This window comes from Chrysemys picta, chromosome 1 (assembly GCF_011386835.1).
Source record: "Chrysemys picta bellii isolate R12L10 chromosome 1, ASM1138683v2, whole genome shotgun sequence".
NCBI classification, from domain to species: Eukaryota; Metazoa; Chordata; order Testudines; family Emydidae; genus Chrysemys; species Chrysemys picta.
The window spans coordinates 85,766,447-85,773,064 of NC_088791.1; positions in this window are offsets into that span (position 1 = coordinate 85,766,447).

The following is a 6,618-nucleotide window of genomic DNA, read 5'->3' on the forward strand; positions in this document are numbered from 1 at the left end:
TAGCAGGTTCTATATTTTTCATTTGCTTCATTACTTAAAACTAAATAGTAATTATTAGTTCTATTGCTATCATTTACAGGTGCTGGGATTTTCACCGCTAGTGTTGGAATTTAGTATTATTTCAGATCATTTTCTCCTTGACATTTTACTCTATTAGTTTCATATTGATCAACAGCTACATATTGCGGTCTCTGCTTTCTATAAGCTATAACAAAAGAGAAAAACAAGGAAATAGCACAGTATAAAACCTAATCACACTGCCCTTTATTGTAAAATAAGACCCACCTCTGAGACCATTCTTTCCCTTGGGGTTTATTTCACTTCGTTACCTACAGTGAATTACTTAATGATGGGAAGAATATCTCAGCTAAAAGATGCTTTGGTGATTAAACAGTGAGACCAGAATTTGAGCATCTGATCAGAACACACAATCTCTGACAAGGGACTTAAAATAAAGTGTTATCTTCCATAACTGCAATTTTAAAATATGTGAGCCCAGGTAGGAACAAAAGACCAGTTTTCCCATCTGTCGGTCTATAGCTTTCTGTCTATCTGTGAATTTCTAAAATGCCCATCACTGTAGATTCTAGACCTCAAAAAGAAAATATTTATCATGTATACAGTACTTTCCATGTTCAGAATTCTTAGCCAATTAATATTTGCAATATCCCTGGGATGTATATAAATGTAAATACCCCCAGTTTGTAGATGGAGATACAAGACTGCCATTAGTTGTTATGTTTCCAGAGCCATTTTCAGGCATAATTATCATGGGAAATGTGGTAAGTGAAGGCCCTAATGAAGGCCCAGTATGAGGCCTGAACCAACCTAGAGTAATGGTCAAGACTTAGCTAACATAAAGCAAAACTAAGCTGTGAGCCAGAGGCAGGCCCTGCTCACAGAAGCTGGCAAGGAAAGGGCTGATATTGCATAAATATATATTCACCTAGCAAAGTTAAAGTATAAACATGGTACCAAGACATACCATACGGGAACATTCCACAGATAACATGGAACAGGCCGACCCATCCCAATGACAGGGGCAAAAGGCTAAAATGATGGATAGAGTTGTTTTGATAGAACCAACATGTACAAGGTGAGAGGCGGCACCTTGCTACGTAGAGGGGTTGCACCTCAATACGTCAGGAGTGATGTGTAACTTGTTTGTACCTGTGTATAAGAGTGTATCCCTGGGGTGGTGTCTTTGTCCGGCCGAGGGGGCAGTGGAAAGTCCCGCCACTGACTGAGCTGAGTCCATTGCCGAGCGGCACTTTCTCATAGTATGTCCCGTAGACTAAGTAATCTGCGGGGAACTGCAATTGTGTCAGGGTCACAATAAACCTAGCCAAGGTGCCTTCGTACCTTACTAGAGTCTGTGGTCATTGGGGGTTCTCGTCAGGTTTGCTGTGTCAGCTATCTGCAGAGCTGGAGCGGCACACAGAGGGAACACACGCACGCAGCCAAGTGATATCAACATAGGAGAAAGCAGAGCACCACACTGGTAGCATCTGACAACAGGTAATACTGACGACAGCTTGGGAATTCTGGCACAGTCTTGCCTCCTGTCCTGGCCACCAGAGGCAGGCCTGCTTGGTGAACAGGCCTCCTACTATTCCTGCAGTGCCCTGAACAGCTGCAGGGTAAGCAATTGTTGCACATGTAGCAGGAAGGGAGTTCACCCTAGTCCTCTTTTTCTCCACCCATCTGAGGAGCCAGACAACAGCAGTTTCACCCCTTTTATTATGATGCACTTACAGGATGGGTATAATCCAAATCTGGCCCAAGGTAGTGGGGGAAGTGGACAGGAAAAGGAAATATCTATAGCTTTTCCTTGCAAGCTTTAGCCTGTTTTGAGGGAAAGGCCTAGGAGGCAGAGCAAGGGGAGAGGACTGTTGGGCAAGGGCTGGGGTGTGTTTGGAGTATTGGGGAAGGAACCTGCTTGAGGGGGTGGGAAGAAGAGGACTGGGATGAGGGGCTAGAGGAGAAGGAGCTCTGCAGTGCACCAGAGAGAAGGGGAAGTAGAGTGTCTAATAGGGAGAAGATGTCACAACAAGGATTAGGTGTATGAAAGTAAAGTCCCCATCAGAAGGAAGAGGGGAAAGCTAGGATGCATGTGTGTAGACTGTTCATCCAGAAACATGCACGCACACAAAAATAGGTACCAGGAGGGTTCAAATGGGAGCTAAGGGTTGAAAATCAGAAATCAGATCCAGAATCATGTGACTTTGGCTGAAAAGTCATGAAGGCCTGTTTTTTTTACCATGTGTGTGTGATTTTTGAAGTCTTTGTTTTGGCAATACTGGAAATACTGAGGCAGAGACTAAGTTATTTGTCTTGGGACATAGGCAGAAATAGAACTCAGGATTATCTGATTCTCAGTCCTATACTTCAACATGAAAGAGGCAAAGAAAGATGTAAATTCTTCTCTGCCATAGAAACATCAGAATCACTCTTCACAGGATTTTTCCAGGCTGTAAATCACTTCATTTATCCAGACTGCCTCAGCCCAACCCCGGAACAGAGCAACTCTTGCTGCAAGCAGCTATCATCTTGTTTTGCAAAGAAGAACATGCACATCTGGGGTAGTCTCAGAAACACTAAAGATCAGCAAGCCAAGAGCAGAACCAAAACCACAACCCATCCTGGAAGGTACATACTGGTGATGGAGTCACAGAAATATTGAGATAGAGGGATAGAACAACAAGACAACTCCCCTCTCCCTTTTTTTTATAAATGCCACTATTTTTAATGTTTAAAACTATCTTTATCTTTTCTGTGAGGTATCCCTTCATTTACTTCCATGTTGTTGGTGTTGATAAATTTTCTTGATGTTTCCTATAAGCACGTTTCGAATGACAAAGGGGTACAGACAATGAAAAGTGAGTGCTGTCGCTGGGCAGGTGCAGAACTAATTCTCATAGCTTTGTGTGCAGCAAAGAGGTTTATTCCCTGACTGAATCCATTATTCTTCAGCCTCGATATTTTAAAAACCCAGATAACTTCTTTCCTTGAATTACTTCTCCTCTGACTTATTGCTGCTTCCTTTGTGGCTCTGAAAACAGAACAGAAGCCTGTTATCATCATCAATTACAATGATCAATATTATTATTTGGTATGTATGTGTCTGGTGCTTTCTCCGTCAACATGACTATGCCCCCTTTGCTTGCCACACTATACAGTAGATGCTCTTAAAATATATTTGTATTAAATAGTGAATTATATTTGTAATTGTTCATTTAACTCCTCTCTCTTGCTGTCTCGTTCTCTCTTTGCACTGCTAGGTGCCCCAAAGCCATTTTGCTGGAGTTAGAAGTCCAAGGGACTGAAATCCATTTATCTCCTCCACCTTTTTCCCTGAGAAATGATTGCTGTGTTTGATTGTCTCTCTCGCAGTGACTGTGTTGCCTGTGAGCAGAGTTGGATACTGACCCCGCTCTTCCAGCTGCAACATGGCAATAGTCAACACTCACTGTCTGAAGAGGAGGGAATAGGATGGTTAAACAACTATCCATGTCAATTGGAAAAATGTGGCGGGTTTCAATCTTGCTGCTCTGCCAAAGTGTATCCGTCCTGTGACTTACCACCCCTTGATCAGTTTCCATGCCCCATTCAGTCCTTGGCCTGGCAGCTAATTGTGCCAACAATGGTGTCAATTGTGACATGGGCACCACTCCACTAGGAGATCACATGAAATAGGAAATGGACAGCATGCACAGAACAATAGAGATGTGGCCTCAGCATTGAGGATCCTTGTTTTTAAATGAATAATAAGGAACAATTTCAAATAATTGGGCCATGTCTCTGAAAAGAAAAATCATTTGTTCTATACTGTGACCTGTTCTCTGTCCTAACTATTGAGTCCTTCCTTTCTGCAAAGCAGGAGCAGACTGACTGGGTCACGAGCTAGGATACTGTGCTGCAAGCACAGGCCACAGAAGATGTCTCCTGCCCAGCACAGATCCCCCTTTACAAACCCTGCTCCCAAGTGCAGACAGACACACACCCTAACTGAGGTGAGGGCAGATTTTTCTATGCTGAGCACAAGGCTGCACTGATTTAAATCAAAGTGATTTAATAATCAATTGTAATCATTATTTAAATCAGCAAGCAGGACCTTGCTGATTTCATAAGATAACAAGATCCCAGAGACCTAGGAATGGGCACTCACCCTACCAACAATGGCCAAATGCTCTTTAATATTCCTTCCCCCTACTCCTCCCCATACTATTCAAATAAAAAGAGAAAAAGTAAAACTCATTCTGCTAATCCCTCAACACTCCAGGAGGCCAGTTTTCTCTGAGCTAATAGATTTGTTAATTCTCCCTCCATTCCAGCCTTCAGGAAGTGTCTCCCAAGACTAGGGTGACCAGATGTCCTGATTTTATAGGGTCAGTCCCGATATTCAGGGCTTTGTCTAATAGGGTGTCTCTTACCCCCTGTACGGGGTCAGATTCACCCCTGCAGCGCCTCCTGCTGGTCACTTCAGGGAATCAGTTCAATCCAGCCCAGAGCGCCCTCTGCAGGCCAGTGATCCACCTTGTCCTCCTATTGGCTCCTGTGTCCCTCCTAGGACCCCGGTGCCCCTTGCTCTGGGTGCTTCCCCCTGGCAGTACCCCCACACACTGGGTCTCCCCTCCCAGGGGAACCCCCACCCACTAATCCCACCTCACCTCAGTGTAAGGCTACTGCCAGTCATCATCTAGCCCCATGCCTGGGGCAGACTGCAGTATCAGCCTACCCATCACTGGCAAGGAGGGTTTGGACCTGCTGCCTTGGCCTACACCTGGGTTGCCCCCTGCAACCCCCAGTACCCCTTGGCCTAATACTAGGCTGCAGCCTGGGGCTTTCCAGGCTGGAGCCCCCCAGCTCCTCAGCCTGTCCCCAGCCCTGCTCCACTCAGGTACCCTGTCTCTGGTCCCTACAGCCAGACCCTTCTCTCTCTGAGTGCAGAGAGAGACTCCGTCTGAGTTCCTGGCTCCCTGCCTTTATAGGGCCAGCTGAGTCTGTTTGGGGCGTGGCCCCAGCTGCAGCCACTTCCCCCAAATCAGCTCAGTCTTCCCTGCCCCAGCCTTCTCCCAGGGCTGTTCCAAATCCCTCAGGGCAGGAGCGGGTGTCCACCCCGCTACACCCCCTACTCCCTATCCCGATTTTTCACACTTGCTATCTAGTCACCCTACCTAAGACACAGTCCCTCCATCTTTACCCTGCATGCTGAGAATTAAACCTTAGCCAAGAAGGGATAGTCTAAAGATACAGTTGATTCACATAGAGCCTAGCAATATCTCTCCACAGGGAAAGCTTACTCCATAGTATGAATGAAACATTTATTTCTTCTATAAAGGACAACATGGGAGGCTCCAGAAAGCTTGGCATGCTGTCACCTCTAGATTTCTTGAAACAAGGTCTAGCTAGGTTGCATGTCAGCAGCCCTCACAATGTCATCAACTTTGAATCTTCTTCCTCGGTTCTCACTTCCATCCCTCCCGCCCCAACTTTGGGTTTTTGAAGTGAGGATATCCAGCTAAATGAGCAGATGTCATATCATTAAGTCCAAAATTTCTTTCCTAGAAGTGACTTTCTATGAAGGGTGCCTCCCCAAATACATCCCACTTTTTCTGACGATGTGGTTTGTTAAATAATTCCAGTTATACTTATAATTCTAAGTCTAGCTATAGACTTAGCCATAGAAAGTAGCTTCAGCTTTTAAACCCAACCTCCATTTTTTGTGGTTGGAATTTTTCTTCCACAAATCACTGTGGACACACATATGAGCATTTAGTAATCGAATGACCTTATTGCACCTGCACAAAATGGATGCCAGTTTCGAAAGTAAGACCATTAATGAGTTACATGTTTCTGCACAGCTTTGGAAGTCCTCTTCTGGTGGGGTTCTGTACTGAGCAGGCTTCCCTGCCCAGACTCCCATCACTTTGTTTGACCTGCACCTTCCCCCCTTACAGAGAGGTGCGCACAACTCAGCAGTTTGATTGGTGATGTCAGTCATCGAGATGTGCAGGTGAGACATTTTTCGTTTGTCAGTGCAGAGGTGAAGGAAGAGGGCTAAGCATTTCTTTGAAAATGGCAAACATCTGATGTCTGGTTTTGACTGCTGCAGCAATAATTCATCACTCCAAGGAACTGAAAAATATGTGCCTAGGAAAACTGAAGCCCAAGTTCTGCTCCCATTGGCGTTAATAGCAAAACTCCTACTGACCTCAGTAGTGCAAGATCAAGTCCTAAAACTACTGATCATATAGTATTCAAGGTATTTTGTTAATCAAACATATGCCAGGGAGATGGTGTGGATTTATGGTTTATTGAAGACCAGACCATGCCTGCCTCTAACACATCCACACAGGGCAGTAAAAGGAAGTAAGACACCCCCCCCCAATCCACTGCACAGCCCCCTCCCCCCAAGTCTCACCTCAGATGCAGAAAGGAGAGCAGGGGCTACGAGACCAATACTCTCCACGCAAGTGGGCAGAAAGAAGTGGGAAGACACTTTAGCCAGAAGATCCAAGCCGACATGAGGGGAGAAGTAACCTGTACCCAGTAAAATGAAGGTTCAGATTACTTCCCCGTTGGAGTTAGCAGAGTCTCCAGTGAGATTGTGTGCTG